The 25,258-nt window shown below is 37.3% G+C and overlaps 1 long non-coding RNA gene across 1 annotated transcript; it reads right to left on the bottom strand.

Moving 5' to 3' along the window:
- Window positions 1–12,800: 12,800 nt before the first annotated feature.
- On the bottom strand, window positions 12,801–14,333 carry LOC129925910 (uncharacterized). Its single transcript, XR_008777681.1, has 2 exons — window positions 14,007–14,333; window positions 12,801–13,054 (listed from the first exon to the last, which is right to left on the bottom strand). It is a non-coding gene; the product is annotated as an uncharacterized LOC129925910 (long non-coding RNA).
- Window positions 14,334–25,258: the final 10,925 nt, after the last annotated feature.

Here is a 25,258-nt window from a genome sequence, read left to right as displayed (position 1 = left end):
CTGTCATGACTGGGTGTAAAAGTAAATTTAACCAGTTCTAGTGGTTAATTATGGGTGTTCCCCCCTCATCTATAACCAATGTGGGTGGAGTCTCAGGAATGTCCAATGCACTAACATCAAGACTCGTGTTAGGAGGGCTTACAACTTCTCTTATAATACACGGGCTAGCGAAAAGATCCTCACACGAGGAGACAGATAAGCATCTCTTCCTTTTCAATTTTGTCGGAGACCCAGGAGCGGACCTAACATGCTCTTTAGAGCGGAACCGCTTTTTTAGTTTGAAGTCTTCGCCACTCTGGGGGGTTTCAACCTCCGTATCAACAGCTATCTCTGGTGTACTGGCAATAACCGATGAAGTAGCTGCATCCGCCATCATCGATGAAGCCGCGACATCCGACACTTTAGATATCTTCTTTGGCGACACTTTGAAGACTCCTTTTTTTCCCTTCTCTACCATCGTGAAGCCATCCTTCTGCAACCATTTTTCGATTTCCTTCTCCTTGGGATTACCTTCTTTGACCGCCTGTGCATAGCTCAGAGGGCCTGGTTTCTCCTTGGGAGGCACAGTTCGAGCCGGGCCGGCCTTTCGGGTGGGGCACTGATTTGACCAATGCTGGCCCAGTCCACAATGTAAGCATTGTTGCCTTCGACTGGTATGGTGACTAGAACTTTATAAATATTTTGTTGGAGCAATTACGATACTTTGTTACTAACGGGAATTTTGAGTTTAGGACTAAATAGTTAAGTATTCATTAATTTTAAAATAGGTAGCATTAAGTTATCATGGGCAGAGCACTCTTTTTGTTTGCCAGTATAGTAGAAAAAAATAATGATCTAGCTCAGTGATGTCCAAAATACGGTTCGTGGGTCACATTAGGCCGACGTGGTTCTATCCGGCCCGCTGAAACGTCAGCACAATGTGTAGAAAATCCCCCCTTCATAAAAAAAGGTTTAATTATGTATCTTTTCCTAAGTTAGGACCTTCACTATTAACCTTTAACATTTGTTTGTTTATGAAATCGGAATGTAGAAGCTACTTGGCAAAGTGAACAGATCCTATCTTATCTTATATAATACAGACGTTACTTCAAAAAAGAAGATGATTACGTCCTACGCGTCATGCATTCAGTCATGCATATTATATTAAATTCTGCCAAGTCACTGGTTTTTCTGGCTAGCTCAGCCAACCCATTCCATGCTCAGGTTTCAGGTCGATTTCATTTCGTTCTTGTACCTTTTCGGTCATGTGGCCCGCGACTTGAGTGTCGGAAATTAAGATGGCCCGTAGGTTGAACTAGGTTGGGCATCACTGATCTAGTCTATAGTATAGTCTATAGTTAGTATATAAATAGTCTAGGACTAGATTGTCACTAGATCTATAATCTATACTTATACTAGATCTAGGCAATAGTCTGCATGCATAGATGATAGACTGACTTATCTTATCTTATATAATACAGACGTTACTTCAAAAAAGAAGATGATTACGTCCTACGCGTCATGCATTTAGTCATGCATATTAACCAATGACTTAAATTCTGCCAAGTCACTGGTTTTCCTGGCTAGCTCAGGCAACCCATTCCATGCTCTAATAGCACTAGGGAAGAAGGAGTATTTTAATTTTAACTAGTTTAATAGTTAGTAGTAAAAAGTATGAAAATTATTAGACCTAGTTATTACAAATATTAGTCATATTTATTAGATTTAGATCTATCAATATTAAATTAGTCACAGTCACAGTGATACTGAATGTCTGAATTATTTTGACTTACTGAAACTGAAAGTTACTGTGTATAATATTCAATTTTTTTTCAACCTTTAGAATTTATCCTTGGCCTATCGTACTACGAACATTAGAGCACGTTCTGCTCATTTTCTTTGACTTCATTGACTAAAAACTAATTCTAACAATTTGAATCGCTAAGACGACCGCCATACATTAATAAAGAAGCCGTGTCAACAAACATAGATCCACATCACAAACCTGTATATATTTGCCTATGTCTATGATTATAAAACAAAGGCAAAATATTGGGAATATGGCAGTTTTGTACTTTTCAAAACTAAAGATCATAATTATATATTGGCTGAAATGTTAGTCCTAGAATTTATAGCTCAATTGCCGCCATTTTTTTTTCACATAGATAGAGTACATAAAACACATTTGACTTCCCCCAAATAAAAATAACTTCCTACTTCCAGTCTATATTTATTTATGTCTATGGTTACAACAATCTATATAGATTACAATTATATCTCGATCTATATCACTAAACTAGAAATGTACATACTCTAAGTGATGTATACATGGTAAAAGCCTTCGGAGGAGGCGGAATTTTATCAGAGGTAATAGCGCTCAACTTCTACAGAAATAAGATTCAGTGCGAATCACTAATAAGTACATAGAAAAATAGGGAATAAAATAAACTTCAATTTACTATCATTTAAAAAAAACACTATATTTTAGTCCATATTCCTTAAAAATAGCAGTTCAAAATGTCCTTACATAAAGGTATTGTATACAAGATTCCATTAGCAGTAATTTAAAAAAACAAGGTGGGGTTTTACCGTGCCTATGTTGTTATTGTTATCTGTACCCTATTCTACGTTTTTTTTCTCCTACTTCTACATGTCTAATGTTTTTTTTCTGTCAATTTATCTACTACTTTAAAAGGTCTAATATTTTTTCTTTGTCTATCTGTCTGTCTACTATTACGTAATGCCTAACATTTTTTCTTTGTCTATCTGTCTGTCTACTATTACTTTATGCCTAATATTTTTTCTCTGTCTATCTGTCTGTCTACTATTACTTAATGCCTAATATTTTTTCTTTGTCTATCTGTCTGTCTACTATTACTTAATGCCTAATATTTTTTCTTTGTCTATCTGTCTGTCTACTATTACTTAATGCCTAATATTTTTTCTTTGTCTATCTGTCTGTCTACTATTACTTAATACCTAATATTTTTTCTTTGTCTATCTGTCTGTCTACTATTACTTAATGCCTAATATTTTTTCTTTGTCTATCTGTCTGTTAACTATTACTTAATGCCTAATATTTTTTCTTTGTCTATCTGTCTGTCTACTATTACTTAATGCCTAATATTTTTTCTTTGTCTATCTGTCTGTCTACTATTAATTAATGCCTAATATTTTTTCTTTGTCTATCTGTCTGTCTACTATTACTTAATGCCTAATATTTTTTTTTTGTCTATCTGTCTGTCTACTATTACTTAATGCCTAACATTTTTTTCTTTGTCTATCTGTCTACTATTACTTACATTTTTTTCTTTGTCTATCTGTCTACTATTACTTAATCCCTAACATTTTTTTATGTCTATCTGTCTGTCTACTATTTCTAAATATTTACATATTTTATTTTAGTCTATCTACTGTTAATTCTTCCTTCTGTGTGTATGCATGTCTTCCTGTCTCCTAACCCTATCTGTCCGTCATGGATGTCCATTGCAACTACGTCCTGTCTCTCTGTGTATGCAAAGTGTTTCCTAACTCTGTGTATGCAACTATAGTGTCAGTCAGTCTGTCTTTAAATACCTTTTTTTTCACTATATGTCATTCAGTCTGTCTTTTAGCTAATCCCGACCCGGCCCTTCCCTATATAAAAGTTGGTCTCTTGGCCTATTAGTCTACTAATAGTGTAAAGTCTGTATTTTCTAAACTGGTTACGGGTGCATGAGCTTTTCGTGGCGCGTGCAATTTGTCGGGATGAATAGGCTGTCGGTTTTCCCACCCCCCTAAAAAGGAACTTTACTTTTTTTGTCCTGAACATTTTACGCGAACCTCTAGGACATCTCTTTTTACTGTTTTGTGCGATTTAAGAAAGTGCCACTTAACCCTTAAAACTCGTGTGGTAGTTTAGCCTCTAAACATCAGAATTGTGTATGCACTCATTGTAAAACAGTTCAGCACTTTAAGGGTTAAATACAAACATTTATCTTAATATATTGTAATAACTTAAGTGAGGCAAATCAACAAGACATAGACGTTTATTTACATAGAGACATGACAAACACAAAGGGCATCTGCCTTGAGAACAGCATCTCCATATTGGCTCTCTACTTGGGCGGAAATCGTTAGTCTCTAATGTCAACATCCGACTTGTTTGGTCACAGATAGTGCGCACCTTCGTTCTGCACTATCTTGGATGGTGGTGCGCATGGAAAAGTCATAACATTGCCCCCGTCTTAGCACTTTTCGTCCCGAAAAGAAACACTGCAGCTGAGGTTTGACAGTTTAGGTGGAGGTCGATCAGTGGGAGCCACAGACGGCAGGGAGCCTGTTGCCCACGAAGCCATCTGCACAGTATTCCGCGGCCGTCGCTTCCTCTTCTTCCAGTTGGCCAGTCTACGCTTGAGACGATGTCGTGGTCGCTGCTTCAACCTCATGACGATAGTCGCTGATGCCAGCCAGATGACACAGGGAGAGTTAGTGGAGGTCATGGTTGCCAGCCACGTAACACAAATGGAGGTTGTGGCGATCTTTGTAGATTCCAGGGTTATTGTTCCAAGACGCTGAGTCAGCGGACCTTTTCCATAGATGTCTCGTGACACAGTTGTAGGTCCACTGGTAGCCATGATTTCAGGCACATAGTCTTTCTCAGCCTCATCTGTAAGGTATGCCGATGAAGCATCCTTGTAATGTTCTTCCACCGCTACATCAGGTTTCGCTGGAATTAATTCACAACCGTTCAAGTCACTCTCTCTGATGTGGGCAGAAGTTCACATTTCTGTCAAGTTCAGATCTTGTAGCTGGGTTTCTTGGCATGGGCACTGTCCCCGCATGGCGCCGCATATACAGTTCATGTCAATCGTCTGGATGCAGTTGCCAAGCATCGAGTTCTCTCTTATGCCGCTGCCAAAGTCAAATTCGTTGTTTCTGTCTCGGCCATTGTTGGGGCCCGTATTCACAATTTCACCCGACGTCATCCAAGGCAAGGAATCAGAAACGGTCTTCAGGCTTTCATTTTTTGAATTCTCGTCAAAGGTACTGACAGAAAAACAAAGGTCTTTAAAGTCCACAGCAGCAAGCTTGGACGCAGACCCTACGTTGTCTTGATCTGTCCGACCCGTTGCAGGTATACCAGGAACAAAAGTTTCAGGCTCATAACAGACTTCTCTAGTTTCTTCATTTGTTTCTTTTCTTTCAATTTTGTATATCCCATTTAAATCGTCGCAGCAATCGTCGTCACGTTTCTCGCCTTGATAGTCATCCCCGCCAGACTTGCCCACAACACAGTCACAGACAGCGCTCCAATCCCCAGCGCCTCCATCACCACTGTTTGTGCAGCCACAGTCCTGACCAGGCAACTGCTCCTTCCCTAACGAGATTATTCCTCCTTTTGTTTGCGACTCAATTTTATCACTTTGGTCTATTTGGCCTTCTACTGGCAACACACTTTCATCTACTTTGTTCCACATCATGCTCCTCATCTTAATCCTAATTATGTTCAATTGTTCCTTTAATGCAGCCCACAGTCTTGGATCTTGCCCATTACATCAACAATCCCAGGCTCAATTTCAAATTGATAGGTCTCCGGATCTTCCTCTTCATCGATTAGAGCTTGCCGCAGACGAGCCGTGAGCGTTTCTCTGCTACCGATAGGTTTTAAACCTCGGTCTCGAAGCTCTTGTCTTAGTTCGTTAATTAAGAGCTGATGTAATAGCTTCAACGATGCCATAGAGATCTAATCCTACCTCTTCTCGTTGAGTTACCTATAAATCCCACTTCTGACAACCAATTGTAATAACTTAAGTGAGGCAACTCAACGAGGACATAGACGTTTATTTACATGGAGACATGACAAACACAAAGGAGCATCTGCCTTGAGTACTACATCTCCATATTGGCTCTCTACTTGGGCGGAAATCGTTAGTCTCTGCATGTCAACATCCTGTTCTAGTCTGGTTTCAAGAAGTGCGCATCTCTGCACTAGACTGGATGGTGGTGCGCATGGCAAAGTCATAACAATATTATTAGAGCTATTATATAGCGCTACTTTCATGCTTATAGCATGCTCGGAGTGCTTTTGGTCCAATCTCATTTGTGGACCAGTGGGAGGGGGTATCTAGGAGTTGCTTTTGCCTTTAGGCGCTCAGTAACATTCAGTAAACACAACTCTGCCCGAGTCGGGTGTCGAACCTCGAGCCCCCTTCTAGGTAGCCAAACCAAGCCAAGTTCAAGCACACTTGGCCTCTCGACTACGCTTCCCACGCTTCTATATTTAATAGATTCATATTTTAGAGAAAGGATTTTATTAATGTTATTAATGTTTTCACCTTTTTTTTTGCACACATAATGTTGAAAATACTATTACTTGAAACCTACAGTAAAGTTTGATAAATACAGTGAAGAAAATATATCGTGTATTTTTCCAAATATCTATTATAACATTTTCAGCCTCCTGATCATCATGTTTTTGCTGGCATTTGTCATACTTGCTGTAACAATTTCTTCTGTGGAATCAGGTATTCATTTTAATTTTAGTTGTCGAAAATGGCAACGAAAGTAGCTAAAAATGGACAAAACAGAAATAAAAATAAAATAGCTTAAAGCAGTGATGCCCAAAATACGGCCCGCGGGCCAGATCAGGCCCGCGACGTGGTTTCTGTCCGGCCCACAGAACGTCGGCACAAAGTGCTGAAAATACCATTAAAAAAAAGTTTGAAAGATGAATCTTTTCCTACGTTAGTGCCTTCACTATTAACCTATAATATTTGTGTGTTTATGAAATGGTATTTTGAATGTAGAATCAACCAGGAAAAGTGAACGGATCTTTTTCTTTCTTGTGGAACATGATAATAAACCACCAGATTTGTTTTGTAATGAAAGTCTGGCTATTTAAAAAAAAAATGAAAGCACCATGAAACAAATAAGACGGCTTTCTTGATTTGAGCCGCGAATAAAAGATTCTTTAACTACGCCTAGACTCCTAGAGATTGGAGGATTGATGGGAATGTTTACTAAAAAGCGACAAGAAAATAAGTCGATGGTAAATCTTTCTACAATGCTTCTCACATTTTAAACCACTATCCCACGCATCAAAAAAAGATAAACTATTAAAGTCTCATTAATTAATGTAAGATTTTAATCCAATAGTTTCAGGCCACTTCATTTCGTTTTTGTACCTTTTAGGTCATGTGGCTCGCGACACGAATGTCCGAAATTAAAATGGCCCGCAGGTCGAATTAGGCTGGGCATCACTGGCTTAAAGCATTAAAACACTTCTAAGAATTTCACACAGTTAAAAAAGATTTAATTTGATGAAAAAAATATATTAACAGAGTCAGCAAGACAGAAATAGATCAATAAGATGTGTCCTGAAAATTTAAACTTGTCTAATATACCTATAAATCCCATTTCTGACAACCAATTGTAATAACTTAAGTGAGGCAACTTAACGAGACAAAGACGTTTATTTACAAGGAGACATGACAAACACAAAGGGGCATCTGCCTTGAGTACAACATCTCCATATTGGCTCTCTACTTGGGCGGAAATCGTTTGTCCCCTAATGTCAACATCCGACTTGTTTGGTCACAGATAGTGCGCACCTTCTTTCTGCACTATCTTGGATGGCGGTGCGCATGGCAAAGTCATAACAATATGTATATTGGATACAAGCAAAATAAAGAGATTTTATTATTATCTTTTTCAATGTGTCTGCTTTTGCCAAGTTATACTTTTTCCAACTTGTATGTCACCCCCAAAATGGTGTAGACCGGTGCGGACCGCACCCTCTCCCCCCCCCCCCCCCATGACGCCACTGCTCCAAGATACCTACTTTGATTAATATTGTAAAAACTTAAGTCATGCAACTCAACGCGGCACATCGATGTTTATTTATAGGACAAATAATTACTGTAACAAATAGTCTAAGTCTAACTATTTGTTGATAGTTGTAAATAAATAAATCGTTAATTTTACCTCCTACCTTTTGTTGAGTTGTCTGCCTTAGAGTTACAACAATCTATATAGATTACAATTATATCTCGAACTATATCACTAAACTAGAAATGTACATACTCTAAGTGATGTATACATGGTAAAAGCCTTCGGAGGAGGCGGAATTTTATCAGAAGTAATAGCGCTCAACTTCTACAGAAATAAGATTCAGTGCGCATCACTAATAAGTACATAGAAAAATAGGGAATAAAATAAACTTCAATTTACTATCATTTAAAAAAAACACTATATTTTAGTCCATATTCCTTAAAAATAGCAGTTCAAAATGTCCTTACATATAGGTATTGTATACAAGATTCCATTAGCAGTAATTTAAAAAAACAAGGTGGGGTTTTACCGTGCCTATGTTGTTATTGTTATCTGTACCCTATTCTACGTTTTTTTTCTCCTACTTCTACATGTCTAATGTTTTTTTTCTGTCAATTTATCTACTACTTTAAAAGGTCTAATATTTTTTCTTTGTCTATCTGTCTGTCTACTATTACGTAATGCCTAACATTTTTTCTTTGTCTATCTGTCTGTCTACTATTACTTTATGCCTAATATTTTTTCTCTGTCTATCTGTCTGTCTACTATTACTTAATGCCTAATATTTTTTCTTTGTCTATCTGTCTGTCTACTATTACTTAATGCCTAATATTTTTTCTTTGTCTATCTGTCTGTCTACTATTACTTAATGCCTAATATTTTTTCTTTGTCTATCTGTCTGTCTACTATTACTTAATACCTAATATTTTTTCTTTGTCTATCTGTCTGTCTACTATTACTTAATGCCTAATATTTTTTCTTTGTCTATCTGTCTGTTAACTATTACTTAATGCCTAATATTTTTTCTTTGTCTATCTGTCTGTCTACTATTACTTAATGCCTAATATTTTTTCTTTGTCTATCTGTCTGTCTACTATTAATTAATGCCTAATATTTTTTCTTTGTCTATCTGTCTGTCTACTATTACTTAATGCCTAATATTTTTTCTTTTGTCTATCTGTCTGTCTACTATTACTTAATGCCTAACATTTTTTTCTTTGTCTATCTGTCTACTATTACTTACATTTTTTTCTTTGTCTATCTGTCTACTATTACTTAATCCCTAACATTTTTTTATGTCTATCTGTCTGTCTACTATTTCTAAATATTTACATATTTTATTTTAGTCTATCTACTGTTAATTCTTCCTTCTGTGTGTATGCATGTCTTCCTGTCTCCTAACCCTATCTGTCCGTCATGGATGTCCATTGCAACTACGTCCTGTCTCTCTGTGTATGCAAAGTGTTTCCTAACTCTGTGTATGCAACTATAGTGTCAGTCAGTCTGTCTTTAAATACCTTTTTTTTCACTATATGTCATTCAGTCTGTCTTTTAGCTAATCCCGACCCGGCCCTTCCCTATATAAAAGTTGGTCTCTTGGCCTATTAGTCTACTAATAGTGTAAAGTCTGTATTTTCTAAACTGGTTACGGGTGCATGAGCTTTTCGTGGCGCGTGCAATTTGTCGGGATGAATAGGCTGTCGGTTTTCCCACCCCCCTAAAAAGGAACTTTACTTTTTTTGTCCTGAACATTTTACGCGAACCTCTAGGACATCTCTTTTTACTGTTTTGTGCGATTTAAGAAAGTGCCACTTAACCCTTAAAACTCGTGTGGTAGTTTAGCCTCTAAACATCAGAATTGTGTATGCACTCATTGTAAAACAGTTCAGCACTTTAAGGGTTAAATACAAACATTTATCTTAATATATTGTAATAACTTAAGTGAGGCAACTCAACGAGACATAGACGTTTATTTACATAGAGACATGACAAACACAAAGGGCATCTGCCTTGAGTACAGCATCTCCATATTGGCTCTCTACTTGGGCGGAAATCGTTAGTCTCTAATGTCAACATCCGACTTGTTTGGTCACAGATAGTGCGCACCTTCGTTCTGCACTATCTTGGATGGTGGTGCGCATGGCAAAGTCATAACATTGCCCCCGTCTTAGCACTTTTCGTCCCGAAAAGAAACACTGCAGCTGAGGTTTGACAGTTCAGGTGGAGGTCGATCAGTGGGAGCCACAGACGGCAGGGAGCCTGTTGCCCACGAAGCCATCTGCACAGTATTCCGCGGCCGTCGCTTCCTCTTCTTCCAGTTGGCCAGTCTACGCTTGAGACGATGTCGTGGTCACTGCTTCAACCTCATGATGATAGTCGCTGATGCCAGCCAGATGACACAGGGAGAGTTAGTGGAGGTCATGGTTGCCAGCCACGTAACACAAATGGAGGTTGTGGCGATCTTTGTAGATTCCAGGGTTATTGTTACAAGACGCTGAGTCAGCGGACCTTTTCCATAGATGTCTCGTGACACAGTTGTAGGCCCACTGGTAGCCATGATTTCAGGCACATAGTCTTTCTCAGCCTCATCTGTAAGGTATGCCGATGAAGCATCCTTGTAATGTTCTTCCACCGCTACATCAGGTTTCGCTGGAATTAATTCACAACCGTTCAAGTCACTCTCTCTGATGTGGGCAGAAGTTCACATTTCTGTCAAGTTCAGATCTTGTAGCTGGGTTTTTTTTGGCATGGGCACTGTCCCCGCATGGCGCCGCATATACAGTTCATGTCAATCGTCTGAATGCAGTTGCCAAGCATCGAGTTCTCTCTTATGCCGCTGCCAAAGTCAAATTCGTTGTTTCTGTCTCGGCCATTGTTGGGGCCCATATTCACAATTTCACCCGACGTCTTCCAAGGCAAGGAATCAGAAACGGTCATCAGGCTTTCATGGTTTGAATTTTCGTCAAAGGTACTGACAGATAAACAGAGGTCTTTAAGGTCCACAGCAGAAAGCTTGGACGCAGACCCGTTCAGATCGTCGCAGCAATCGTCGTCACGTTTCTCGCCTTGATAGTCATCCCCGCCAGACTTGCCCACAACACAGTCACAGACAGCGCTCCAATCCCCAGCGCCTCCATCACCACTGTTTGTGCAACCACAGTCCTGACCAGGCAACTGCTCCTTCCCTAACGAGTTTATTCCTCCTTTTGCTTGCGGAACAATGTTATCACTTTGGTCTATTGGGCCTTCTACTGGCAACACACTTTCATCTACTTTGTTCCACATCATGCTCCCCATCTTATTCCTAATCATGTTCAATTGTTCCTTTAATGCATCCCCACAATCTTGGATCTTGCCCATTACATCAACAATCTCAGGCTCAATTTCAAATTGATAGGTCTCCGGATCTTCCTCTTCATCGATCAGAGCTTGCCGCAGACGAGCCGTGAGCGTTTCCCTGCTACCGACAGTTTTAAACCTCGGTCTCGAAGCTCTTGTCTTGCTCTTTAATTAAGAGCTGATGTAATAGCTTCAACGATGCCATAGAGATCTAATCCTACCTCTTCTCGTTGAGTTGCCTATAAATCCCACTTCTGACAGCAATTGTAATAACTTAAGTGAGGCAACTCAACGAGACATAGACGTTTATTTACATTGAGACATGGCAAAGTCATAACAATATAAAGAAGAAAGTAAGGCGTATGTATTTTTGTATGTATATGTATGCATGTATGTACGACCCGAGTGAAAATCAAAACCATTTGAGCAATCTTGATAAACTTGGCATAAATGTTCTTTGGAGATTAACGAAAAAACAAACATATTATTATGACTTTGCCATGCGCACCGCCATCCAAGATAGTGCAGAAAGAAGGTGCGCACTATCTGTGATTAAACAAGTCGGATGTTGACATTAGGGGACTAACGATTTCCGCCCAAGTAGAGAGCCAATATGGAGATTTTGTACTCAAGGCAGATGCCCCTTTGTGTTTGTCATGTCTTCATGTAAATAAAAGTCTTTGTCTCGTTGAGTTGCCTCACTTAAGTTATTACAATATGGACAGCTTTTGTAATCTGTTATTTATATATAGTAAAAACATTTAGTTGTATTTCATGTATTTTTAATTTATTTCATTTATTGTAGTATACTTATTGAATAATTCCAATTATAGGACTGTACAGTTTTCTGCTAATATTGTGCACCTTTTGCACTATCTTGGATGGCGGTGTGCATGGCGAGGTTATAACAATATAATCAATATTTACAGTAAAATTAAGTTTATTGTCTAGGATAGTAGGCCTACCAATAAATAAAGGCATTTTTGTTCGTGAATAACTTCTTTCGTCTAGTAAAAATAATGAAATTAGCTTTGGCCCCCCAAGGATGTAATACAAGCATTGGGCTACATACTGTAACCAAGAAGTTCACACAACTAAGAAGAGTTATTAACTAGAACATAATCTAAATCATACCATTAACAAATACAACTTTAGTGAATCCATAAAATCGGTTATACCTTTAAAGACTTGTTACAAGATTTATTGACTAAAAATCATTTTTTTGCTTCTGTAATCATCCCAAAACTTGTATGTTTTACAAACTTCGTTTTTTTTTTTTTAAGTATGTCTTTGTAAAGATAAATATTTAATTCAAATAATAAAAAAAGAATGAATAAAACAAAATGAAAACACACAAAAAGAACAGTTTCATTTTTTTTATCGCTTAGTACTATTCGAGGACAGAGGGCAAGTAATCTATAACCTGTCATAAGAACAAAATAATTTGACTTGAAGAATACATTTTGGTTATATTTTAAGTTTAATTTTACATAAAGTTAAATTTTAAAAAAAGTTTTAGGTTAAACTAGTTCCTAACAGTTTATTCTTATCATTTTTTTAGTGGGACAAATTTTCCCCAAAAACCTATGGTCAAATTATGGTAAAATTATTTATTCGGCCCATTGTATTAGTTCTAATATTTATTTAAAAAAAATCCAGAGCTCTAATCATCAGAAAATTACACAATATATTTTCTAATTAATAGAAGAGCTAATCTAACATGTTTTTTTTCTTTCACGACTGTTCTCAGAGTATCCTAAGTTCTAAACAACAGTTGGTCTTTAAACTTGACCTTGATCTCTCTTGCCTATCTTGGTCCTATCAGCGAAGACATTTTTACGAGGCTCAACTTCTCTAAAGACATTGCCTTTGAAAATAGAGTTTATCCACCAACTGCTTGCATCTTTTCTTCACCAAATGATTCCTGCAAAAAAACAGCAATCAGAAAGTGTTAAAAAGGAAATGTTACTGAATTACCAAGCAAGTTGTAGATTATCGATCATCAGAGCGTACCAGAATGGAAAAAAATGTCTTTGCCGGGGAGCGAAAGGTGTAACTGTCTTCTTTCAACGTACATGCAGAAATGTCCATGGGACAAACACCGCAATAAACCAGTCTCTGAACAAGATTAAACTGATAATCTTAATATAAAAGAGAAGAAGTACTTTTGTTCAACACAGACATCCAGTCCACCTTTTCTTAATAAATTGTCAGTACATGTGATACATTTTTCCTAGCATAGGATCGTCTGAGGCGCAATACTATCCAGATAATCTCAATGAAAATTTTATTTTGCAAGATACCAAAGTATTAAAGCAATATTATGTCTTACCTCCTCAAAAAATAGAATGAATTAAAGCTTTATGTCCTAACTACACTTGGAATCAGTCTTAGAAATATAGCCAAATGAAAACCTCGTCCACAGTTAATAGCCAAATGAAAATCTCGTCCACAGTTAACCTCGTAATAAACTCTTACTTACACAGCCCGTATAAAATAAGTCGTAACATTTTAAAGGAACTTACAATTCTTTATACTAGTTTTATGTGAACTAATTGCAAACATTATTTACGATCTAAATGTAATCATCTTTAAAATGTCGAACACAACTGGTGTTAACAATACTAATTACATCTTAAATGCTGTTGTTTTTTTTTATAACTTCTTTATAAGTTGATTATGGTGAATGTTGGAATTTTTATTTTGGGGTTTTTAAGACGTTTGTCACAGGTAAAAATTGTAGCTTGTTTTAAAGGGGGGTATTGTTCTAAACTAATCGTAAAAGTATGACAAATGTGAATAACTTGGGAAAACAAAAAGGCGGTTAGTCATTGTGCTAGCTAGATAACACCATCGTTAACAGTGACGGGACTTACCATTTGATTTGAGGTGTTTAGTTTGCAGACATTGACTAAACATACAAAAGCTACAACCTAGATACGAAACTAAAATACAGCATAACAAACATTCATAATGGTAACATTTACACAATGACATTAACACAAACACATTCACTTCAAAGACATTCATAATAAAGCCATTATTAACAGACATTTACACAAAAACATTCATATGAAAGATATTTATAAGAAAGAAATTCTCACAAAGACATCCAGAACAAATTGTTTCACACAAAGACATTCAGAACAAATGACAGTAACTTAAAGACATTTTTAAAAATTCATTTTAGACACAAACACCCCAGAAACAATCTATTGTTTTTGTGCTCTGTCTGTCCGTGTCCGCCCGTCCACCTGTCCCTTATAAATCGCAGAATCTAGAAAAGATCTTAAAAATCTAATATAATGATATAGATCTTTCGAAGCTCTTGTGCAAAAATGTAAAAAAACACAATCTCTACAATTAAACTTTTTTATAATTAAAAAAAAAAAACAACAACAGAGGAGACTGAAAATCTGTATGACATTTATGCACATTGTTTAAAAAAAACAATGTGTATAAATATATCTGTATTTCGAAATCAAGTGGTTTCTGTTAAATATGCTACAAACGGCATATTTTTTTGTTTAAATAGAGATATTCAATGTTATATGTATATAAGATTAATAACATTTTATATATAATGTAATTAGTTTATTATTGTTTGTTTATTTGATATCCTATGCTACCATACGCTGATCGAAAAAGTAAAAGGATTCTTTCATGAGGCCTTAAATGAGCGATTTACCCCATTCAAAAACATCATAGAAAGTCATTTTATAACATTAGTTGATCCAGGTCATTCTCCAAAGCTGTGTTTCATTTAATCACCCTTCGACACTGTGTCTAAAGTAGTGTGACACATTTAGTCATCCTTCCCTGTTGAGTCTTATTTAGTCATCCTTCCCCGATGTGTCTTATTTAGTCATCCTTCCCTGCTGTGTCTCATTTAGTCATCCTTCCCTGCTGTGCCTCATTTAACCATCCTTCCCTGATGTGTCTCATTCAGTCATCCTTCACTGCTGTGTCTTTTTAGTCATCCTTCCCTGCTGTGTCTCATTTTATCATCCTTCCCTGATGTGTCTTATTTATTCATCCTTTTAAACTGAGTCTCATTTAGTCAAATTTCCTAGCTGTGTCTCATTTAGTCATCCTTCCCTGCTGTGTCTCATTTAGTCATATTTCCCTGCTGTGTCTCATTTAGTCATCCTTCCCTGCTGTGTCTCATTTAGTCATATTTCCCTGCTGTCTCTCATTTAGTCATCCTTCCCTGCTGTGTCTCATTTAGTCAAATTTCCTAGCTGTGTCTCATTTAGTCATCCTTCCCTGCTGTGTCTCATTTAGTCATATTTCCCTGATTTGTCTCATTTATTCATCCCTTTAAACTGTGTCTCATTTAGTCATATTTCCCTTCTGTGTCTCATTTAGTCATCCTTCCCTACTGTGTCTCATTTAAACATCCTTCCCTGACCTTAATCCTAAACTAAATAATTTTTTTTTACCTTTGCAATTTTTTTTTGTACATTGCAAAGAGGTCTTGTAGCCCAAAGTACTTTTATTTTTCTTTTAATTTAATAAAATAATCTAGAACTAACGCTTCGAGTGTTCACAGTTGACACTACTTTTTTTTTATATTAGAGGAGATAAGGTTGCAGTTGTTGATAGTTTGTAGTTTATACCATAACCATGCTGAAAATATTGAAACCTTCATTTTAACTGCAAGTGTGTAAGTTTTCTTAAGAATGTTTTTGAGTTACTGGAAGCCCCTATTAAGGATGTGGCCCTGGGAGCTTGTATTTAGCTTAACGAGTACTTCTTTGGACTGTGCAATTCTTGCAAATAATACAGGTTTGGTGATGAATTATAGGAATCAGCAAGTCAGCTAGCTTTTTAGATTTGCCAGACACTATGTGTCATCCGCAAAGCGTAAGCTGTGCACCTTTCTTCCGTCAATAATAACAATACTTTCTTTTCCTTAACCAGCATCTTACATTATCCTTTCATGCAAGATATTTAAAAATAAATGATTTGTGCAACATCTGCATACATTTCTTAGCACAGCTGGAGAAGATCTTTGATGGCCTAAAAAAATGAGAAAAGACTGTCCGAATTAAGAATGCAGATTTAACTCAGTGGCGTAGCATCCATGGCGAGAAGGGGCTCCATAAAACCGGGCCAAATACCAAACGACACTAAATACTTAGTTCCGCAAAGTTGTCATTGCTGTAAGTGGCAATAAATATAAGCAATCTACTACCTATAAAATATTTCCTAATGGCATGCGTCTCAAATAGACTCTCTGACAACTAGTCTAGCTCCTGACTTTCACATATGGCAAAGATATTGAATTCGGTGGAACTTGTTTCACTGACAGGAGAAGGGGTGAAGGCGAGTAACTGGTGTCTAAACTAATAAGCTTTGTTTATTTAAAACAATTTAAAATTGTTTAATATTTTGAGAAGGTGTGCAAACATCGTACACTGTAGGCTTCATTGGGCTCATATGAAAGACACTACTTGCATTGGAATGCATTTTGGTAAATGTACCGATATATACAGACTACTCGAATTTGTAGTAACACACTAAATTTGTCTTGTTTGGGTAGAGGAGCCAACCAACTTATTATAAAAATTCAGAAAGTCAGTAAGAAAAAAATATGGAGTATGAAAGTTAGCGAGCCGGTGAGTAATATTAACAATGAATTGTTTTGTAAATAATATCTCATCTCTCATCTGTTCCTTGACATTCGTCGTAGGGGTGCCGTGAAAGCTTGACTAACTAAATCTCTCAACTTTCCTGATCATAAGCTGTTCTAAGCACAGTATCAAGAGAGAGGCCGGTCCATTGTTTTATGTTATCCAGCCAGCTTTTCTTTAGGACGACCTATTCTTCGCGCTCCGTCCACTGTACCTTGAAGAATAACTTTTGACAGTGATGTCTTACAATAGGACCGAACAAGCTCAACTGTCGCCTCTTCACTGTAGATGAGTTCTTTCTTCTTGCCAGCCAGAGTGTTGACTTGTAACAGTACAAACTAATATGTCTTTTTTTCCTGATATCTGATACCCAGAATTATTCCGTAGCATTTACTCTCTAAATAAGATAAGTTAGAGGTAAATGTTTGAAAATGATTACAATGAGTTTGGTGTTATATTTCTTTTACGGGAGGCAGAGGGGAACATCGAAATGACATAAAGCACTAGGCATTGAATGACCAATTGATACCACTGTGTAATGTCACAACACTACATTATTTGTGTTTGTAGATGATATGACGTGGCTTGTTTTTGTAGATGGTAAGACGTGGCTTATGCCCTATGCAATAAATGCCCAATATATACTATTGTGTAATGTTATAACACTATAAATTGTAAAAAGTTGTAAGTTAAGTTAGTGTAGTGAAACTATTAATTATCAACGGAGGCAATTTATATAGAAAGCCATTTTTAAAGTTTGCTAATACATAAGGTATGACATGGCTTGTGTTTGTAGACTACTACAAACACGTGATTTGTGTTTGTAGATGGTATGACATGATTTTGTTTGTACGTGGTAAGACGTGGCTTGTGTTTGTAGACGGTATGACGTGATTTGTGTTTGTAGACGGTATGACATGATTTTGTTTGTAGATGGTATAACGTAATTTGTGTTTGTAGATTGTATGACGTGACTTGTTTTTGTAGATGGTAAGACTTGGCTTGTGTTTGTAGATGGTATAACGTGATTTGTGTTTGTAGATAGTATAACGTGATTTGTGTTTGTAGATGGTATAACGTGATTTGTGTTTGTAGATTGTATGACGTGACTTGTTTTTGTAGATGGTAAGACGTGATTAGTGTTTGTAGATGTTATAACGTGATTTGTGTTTGTAGACTGTATGACGTGATATGTGTTTATAGATGGTATGACATGGCTTATGTTTGTGGATGGTATGACATGGCTTGTGTTTGTAGACGTGGTTTGACGTGATTAGTGTTTGTACATGGTATGACGTGGCTTTTATTTTGTAGATAGTATGACTAGGCTGTGTTTGTAGATGGTATGACATGGCTTATGTTTGTAGATGGTATGAGGTGATTTGTATTTGAAAACGGTATGATGTGATTTATGTTTATAGGCTATTTAAAAAATAATAGAGCTATGTATTTATTACGTTATTTCTATCAGTGGCGTCACTAGAGGGTGTGGTCAACATCGGGTGACACCCAAAAGGGGCTGAACCCAAAATAGTAAAATGCACTATAAGACAATTGAACAATAAATATGACTGACCCAATACCAAACATATTTATGTACACATAATATATAAATGTAAAGTATTTAAAACATATTCCAAGTTCTTGACGTTTTTAAATTTGCTTTCCATTTCCACGTTCAAAGTATCAAAAAAAAAGTCTTGTACTTCTCAACAATTTTAAAAGAAATAATAACTTCCCCATTCAGCAAAGGAAATAGACAAAGCCTGTTGTCACTTGCTTGCATGGAGAAATGGGAAGCTATGTTTGAAAAGATGCAAACACATAGTAATAGTGTAAATGGCTAACATTAATTCTGCCTTCCACTCTTCAATTGAAATAACAGAAACAAAATCACAGTAAATATATTTCATTTAACATAACAATTCCTTCCTTTACCTTTACATATTCACTAGTCTGTCGACCGTCTTTCTTCATTTCTCCCTTTTTGTTTGTCTTGTTTAAAATGGTAGACCGTCCATTCTTTTATGTTGTCCTCTCATCGCTTTCTCTGTCTGCCTCTTCTTCTTTTTCCTGGTACTGTTTCCTGAAGGAAGATTTGCGAGCCCCGTTAATCTTGTAATATGGCCTTAGATTTTAAGCTTTCGTTTTTTTTACAATAGTTAGCAGGTCATCATGGGGTCCGATCGCTGCAGTTACCCTGTCTTTAACCTCCTGGTTTGTAATGCGGTCTTTAATTGTGATGCTTAGGATCCTTCTGTAGCATCTCAATTCCTTTGCTAGGATCCTCCTCTCTAGCTCCACAGTCGGCGTCCAAGACTTGCAAGTATATAAAAATGTGGCCATGATGTGGGAGCGCATTTTGGTGCCGAGGGCCAAGCCCTTGTCTTTCCATATTATTTTCAGTTTTGAAAATATCATCTGCGAAGCGCACGTTAGTGATTCCTCTTCCTCCAATGCTAACAGTATCTTCATAGCCCTTGAAAGCATCTTCCATTATCTTTGAAGGAAGATATTGAAGAGTGCTGGTGAAAATAGGCAGCTTTGTCTTACTCCAACTGTGGTTTTGAACAAGTCCCCAATATTATTGTTGAAGTACAGCGCAGTGGTTGCATTCTTGTAGAGGTTCTGGATAACTTTGATTATATTTTAAGTAATGTTGTACTTTTCCATTGTCGCCCAGAGAGCCCCGTGCCATACTAAAACGAAGGCTTTCTTGAAAACAATAAAGACATTGAAAAGATTCTCTTGGTGTTGGAGATATTTTACACAGAGTATTCTAAGGTTTAGGATTTATTCTGTTGTGCTGCCTTGAGATCTTCTTAATACTTTGCCCATGCTAGGCCAGCGGATACTACTTTGTTACTGAAACTCAGAATGTTTTTTTCCAAATCTTTAAGAACTTTTCTTAACTGCCACTGCCTGTGGTTAATACCCCTAGCTCTGATAAAAGTTTGATCCATGGGTTGATAACATTTTGATATTAAAAAGAACTTTTTATAGTCTTGAGATATTGTTCTTTAATTTTATTAACAAACCTATTTTTTCCAAAGCAAAGCATGCCAACACAACATTTTTAACACAGTTCTTCATATCATTGAATATAAAAAGGCCTGATTTTGCGTCTTTTGCTTTAATATAGCACTACTTTCATGGAAACATGCTTAAAGCGCTAAATAAAAACAACTCTGCTCGAGCGGGGTGTCAAACCTCAAGCCTTTTTCATAGGTAGAAAAGCCAAGCCAAGTTCAAGCGTACTTAGCCTCTCGACCACGCCTCACACACTTCGACATATTGCCAATTAGAATAATCTACGTTTACTATCAACTTTTTAGTATGACATGTATAGTCAATGTTTTTTTGCGTCGTCATAGATCTATATATGAATGAAAAGAGCTTGAAATGGAACATAGTCCAGTATGTGAATGTTGTCGCGGACATTCCAAGCTAATACGTTCCGAAAGTTTAAATTATTTCGTATTGCAAGAATACACACTTTTGCATTAAGATAATGTAAACTGTAAAACATGATAAATTAAATATTAAAAGAATGCCTTGTCAATAAACATGATATGTACACATGTTTTTATAGTCTGACTGGATTTTAAAGAATTGAGATCTAGTAAAGGCGAACATATTAAATGAATGCAAGAAAAAAATTAGTAAATTCAAAGAATGCGAAAAAAAAATTTGAATTTAGATGAAAGAAAAACATATAATTTTTAAGGTAAAAATTGTACCAAACAAATTAGTCCAGGCATGTGAATTAGTCCAGGCACGTGAACCAATATTCTTATATAAGCTGTCTAAACTGTGTATAACATTAAATCAAGTCAAGATTTTAAACATTATATCAATAAATATTGTCAGGCCTGTGCATGCTGGTCAACTTTAAAATTTCTGTGTCTGGTATGTAGTCGGACCAACGCACCTTATGGATACTCCTTAGACAATTTAGATGGAAAGAGTTGAGCTTTTTGGTGTGGCGGGTATATAAGGTCTAGGACGCATATAGGAGTGACGGGAGAACTACAGCACTGTAGAATTTCAGATTTTTAAATATGCTGAGTCCTCTCCGTTGCCACACTGTTCCTGAAGTCTGCCAAAAGCAGCACTGGCACGAGCAATACGGAAGACAACCTCATCATCTAGGTTGGCGTTTTCTGATATGGTGCTTCCCAGACAAACTTTTTGACATTTGCTAATTTCAGGCCATCTATGAGAATACCTGGTACTGTGACAGAGGTTGATGTAACACTTCTGTATTTTTTACATTAATGGTGCGGCCTAAATTTTTGCAGGCATTAGTGAAGAGGGACAGGCTCTTTTAAAGGTCTTCTTCATTTGCGGCTTTTAGGGCAAAGTCATCTGCAAATAGCAGATCTCTGGTGCAGTAGTAGTTTACCATGGTCCTTGCCTTGAGTCTCTGAGCATTAAAACAAACTTGCTTCGGTGCGATATCGTATGCCAACTCCAATGCTTTCTGTGCGAAAGACATCTTTCTTCATGGCGGTGAACATTATGCTAAAAAGCTTTGAAAAGCTGAAAAACCAGCACACAGTCTTACTTCAAGCCCTTTGAGACTTTTGTACGGGGAGTTGTGTGCAAGAAAGAGATCCCAAGGAGGCTAATACAAGAGCTACAAAGACACTCTCAAGAGCTCCTTCAAGGAATGTGATATCGACATTCACGGCTGGAAAGCACTAGCTCTCGATCGCTCCTCATAGCGGCCGGCTTTTTAAAGCAAGGATTGGACTTAACAGCCATCTTTGAGTACATAGGAAATGAGAAATGTGCTCATTTTTGACAATGAAGAAGGCGCTCTCTCTCTCTCTATATATATATATTGTTATAACCCTATTTGCGACGCAAAAGGGTTAACTGTGTGTGATCAGCTGACATTTGTGACACAGGCCAGCAATACAGTTTAGCGTGCTATATTGAAAGGCAAGGGACAGTACCGGCATGAACTTTGCACGTGAAAAGCGCCCGTGTTATGGTCATCTGATCATAGGCCTGCGCAGACCAGAGACAAAGTGTAGAGGAAAGCAGCAGTTCAAGACCGGAGAGCGTTGAGACCGGGACTGTTAGTCAGCCATGAAGTCGGTCCTGGTGCAGTCCTCCAGTGAATGTACGAGTCCAGGAAGAGATAGAGACTCAGTATAGTTAAGTTCGGTGATGTACAGTTTAACATTCGTAGTAGCTTATTGTGTTGCCAATTGTGTCATATGGGCCGTTTATTTGACCCTTATTAAAGTACCCGATATTTTGGTTCTTATAATAATAATAATAATAATAATAATAATAATCTTTATTATCCGTAAGGAAATTTGTCTTACAATTTGTGCATTACACCAAACAAAAAACATTATAACTATAAGAAACCAAAGTGTACATTCACACCAGACTCACTCATAATTTACATGTGACAAAGTTTATATCAGATTGTTCTTATTTAATGATTTGATTGCCAGGGGAACAAAAGAGTGTTTGTGTCTGTTTGTCTTTGCTATCGGTGTCTTGTATCTCTTTTGTGATGGTAAAATCACAAAATCCTGACACAAAGGGTGATTCTTTATTTCGAGGATCTTGTTAGCTTTTTTATAGATGTTTGTCTCAAACAACTGACCAAATGGGGTTTGTTTTTTGCCAATGATTTTGCCAGCAGCATTTAGGATTCTATAAAGTTTATTCCTATTTTTAATGCTCAGATTGCCATACCAGGCAGTGATATTGAAACTTAAAATATTGCAGATGTGAGCGTGATAAAACATAGCCAAGGCCTTTTCGCTAACATTAAACGAGGACAGTTTTCTTAGTAGTCGTAATCTTTGCTGCCCTTTTTTGCTGATATAATTAGTATTTGCAGTAAAATTTAGTTTATTGTCTAGGATAGTACCAAGGTATTTAAAGGTTTGCACAATTTCAATAGTCTCTCCAGCTACAGAAACAATATCATTTCCCTTCTTGTCCCTACGAAAATCGATTATCATTTCTTTGGTTTTTTTTACATTTAATAATAAAAAATTATCTTTACAGTATTCCTCAATGTGTTCTAGTTCTTTGAAATACTCATTTACGTCTGAGCTCTCTGAGAGCAGGGCAAGAAGAGCAGCATCATCAGCGAATTTTGTGAAGGAGCAACAAGAACTATCGGATTGAAAATCATTGGTGTACAAAATGAACCACAATGGCGATGTTACAGCCCCCTGGGGCGCCCCTGTGTTAACTATGCGTTCATTAGATATAACATTGTTTACCCTAACCCTCTGAGCTCTCTGGGTCAAAAATTCATTAGCCCATAGTATTATGTATGGACTAATCTGCAACGCTTTCATCTTTTCAATGAGTAAATGAAGTTGTATAGTGTTAAAAGCTGATGAGAAATCCATAAAGAGCAATCTTACATAAGTGTTCGGTAAGTCCAGATGTTTGTAGACACAGTTTAAAATATTTAGGATGGCATCGTCTACACCTTTACCCTTTTGGTAAGCAAATTGTAAAGGGTCTAACTTATTACAAAGATCATTCAGAAGAAACATTTTAACCAATTTTCCTAAACATTTAGACACAATGGAAGTAAGTGAAACAGGTCTATAGTCATTCATTTCCTTCGGTTTGGAAACCTTTGGCACAGGTACAATTATAGATGACTTCCACACAGGTGGTATCTCATGGTTTAGTAATGAAGTAGAAAAAATATCTTGGAAAGGTTCAGCTAGTTGTTCAGCACATTCTTTTAAGATTCGCCCTTTTATTCCATCAGGCCCACCAGCTTTCATTGGGTTGACGTTTTTGAAAATGTTACAAACTTGTTCTTTAGTAATCGCTAATTCTAAGCAGTTGTTAACATTGACATCCTCAAGGGCTTTGAGTCTTAAATAATTAAAATCTTTCGTGTCGAAGCGACAATAGAAATCATTTAACTCGTTGGCCAATGTTTTTTCGTCTCTTGTAGCAAGATTATTTTTAAATTTGACTTGTACTCCTGCCATTTTGTTCTTGATGTGTTTATGTATTGTGTTGTCTTTAGCAGTGTTTGCAGAAGGCCTGAGTAGGTGGGAATCGTAACAATATATATATATATATATATATATATATATATATATATATATATATATATATATATATATATATATTGCTATAACTTAGCTAAATAACCTCAACGAAAGGATTATAAAATAACAAAATAGAATGTTTAATAACCAAATAGGAAACTAGATCTAGAATTACAGCACAAGCGTCGTTTTCATCTCTAATCATCGGCCATCTTGACTTCCTCTCCTATTTCATGTCCCTGTCCTGTGTCTCATGGTGCGCAGTCTCACACCTAATGACAGCGTGCATTGTAGAGTCATAACACTGCCCCCTCCAACTGTTCGTCTCCAACAAAGTTTGCCCCGCCATGATAACGATGAAGCCGATCCACGTGAACAACCTTGAAGCTAGACCGTGGAGTCTTCTGAATTCGGTAGACCACATCGTTGATCCTTTTAACGACACGATATGGACCTTCCCAGTCTCTTTGGAGTTTTGGGATCTACCTTTTCTTCTCTGGGGGTTATATAGCCATACCAGATCGTTTTCCTGAAATCCCGAAGTATTTGCACGTCTATCGTATCTAGTCTTCATTAGATCGCAGTTATTCTTCATTGTCCCACGAGCCAGAGAATATGTTTCCTCCAGACGCCGTCTAAGATCGTTGACATACTCAGTAGCAAGGACTGGTGTGTCTCTCGGAAGTCCAAATAGCAGATCACTTGGTAAACGAAGTTCCCGGCCGAACAACATCTTTGCAGGGGTATATGTAGTAGAGCAATGGATAGAACTCCTGTAGGACATCAGGAACGCTGGAATGTATGCATCCCAGTTGTCCTGTCGATCATCGGTGACCTTCGACAAGTATTGTTCTAAGGTACGATTGAACCGCTCTACCATTCCATCTGACTGCGGGTGTAGCGGTGTAGTGCGAGTTTTATTGATGCCAAGCACCCGGCACATTTCCTGAAATACTCTAGATTCAAGGTTCCTGCCTTGATCGGAGTGTAACTCCATAGGGACACCAAATCGACTGATCCAGTTCTCTACAAGCGTTTCTGCTACCGTTGTTGCTTCTTGGTTCGGTATTGCATACGCCTCCGGCCATTTAGTGAAGTAATCAATAGTTACCAATATGTACTTATTTCCTCGTCTAGTTTCTGAAAATGGCCCTGCCACATCGATTGCAATCCTTTCAAACGGAACTCCAACCATATATTGTTGCATTTGTCCCCTTGTTTTGCGTGGAGGGCCCTTTGCGGCTGTACAGACGTTGCATCCCCGGCACCATTCCTCTATATCCTCTCTGTATCTGAACCAGTAGAATTTCCGGCGAACCTTATCGAGGGTCTTATTAACACCCAAATGAGACCCACTGGTACCATTGTGAATTTCCTGCAGCACCTCAGACACTCTGCTTTTTGGTAGTATAAGCTGAAAACGCCTCGATGTGC

The sequence above is a fragment of the Biomphalaria glabrata genome, chromosome 4 (genome assembly GCF_947242115.1).
Source record: "Biomphalaria glabrata chromosome 4, xgBioGlab47.1, whole genome shotgun sequence".
Classification (NCBI taxonomy): domain Eukaryota; kingdom Metazoa; phylum Mollusca; class Gastropoda; family Planorbidae; genus Biomphalaria; species Biomphalaria glabrata.
The sequence above is the reverse complement of the archived record's forward strand: the minus strand, read 5'-3'. Positions and strand labels throughout refer to the sequence as shown.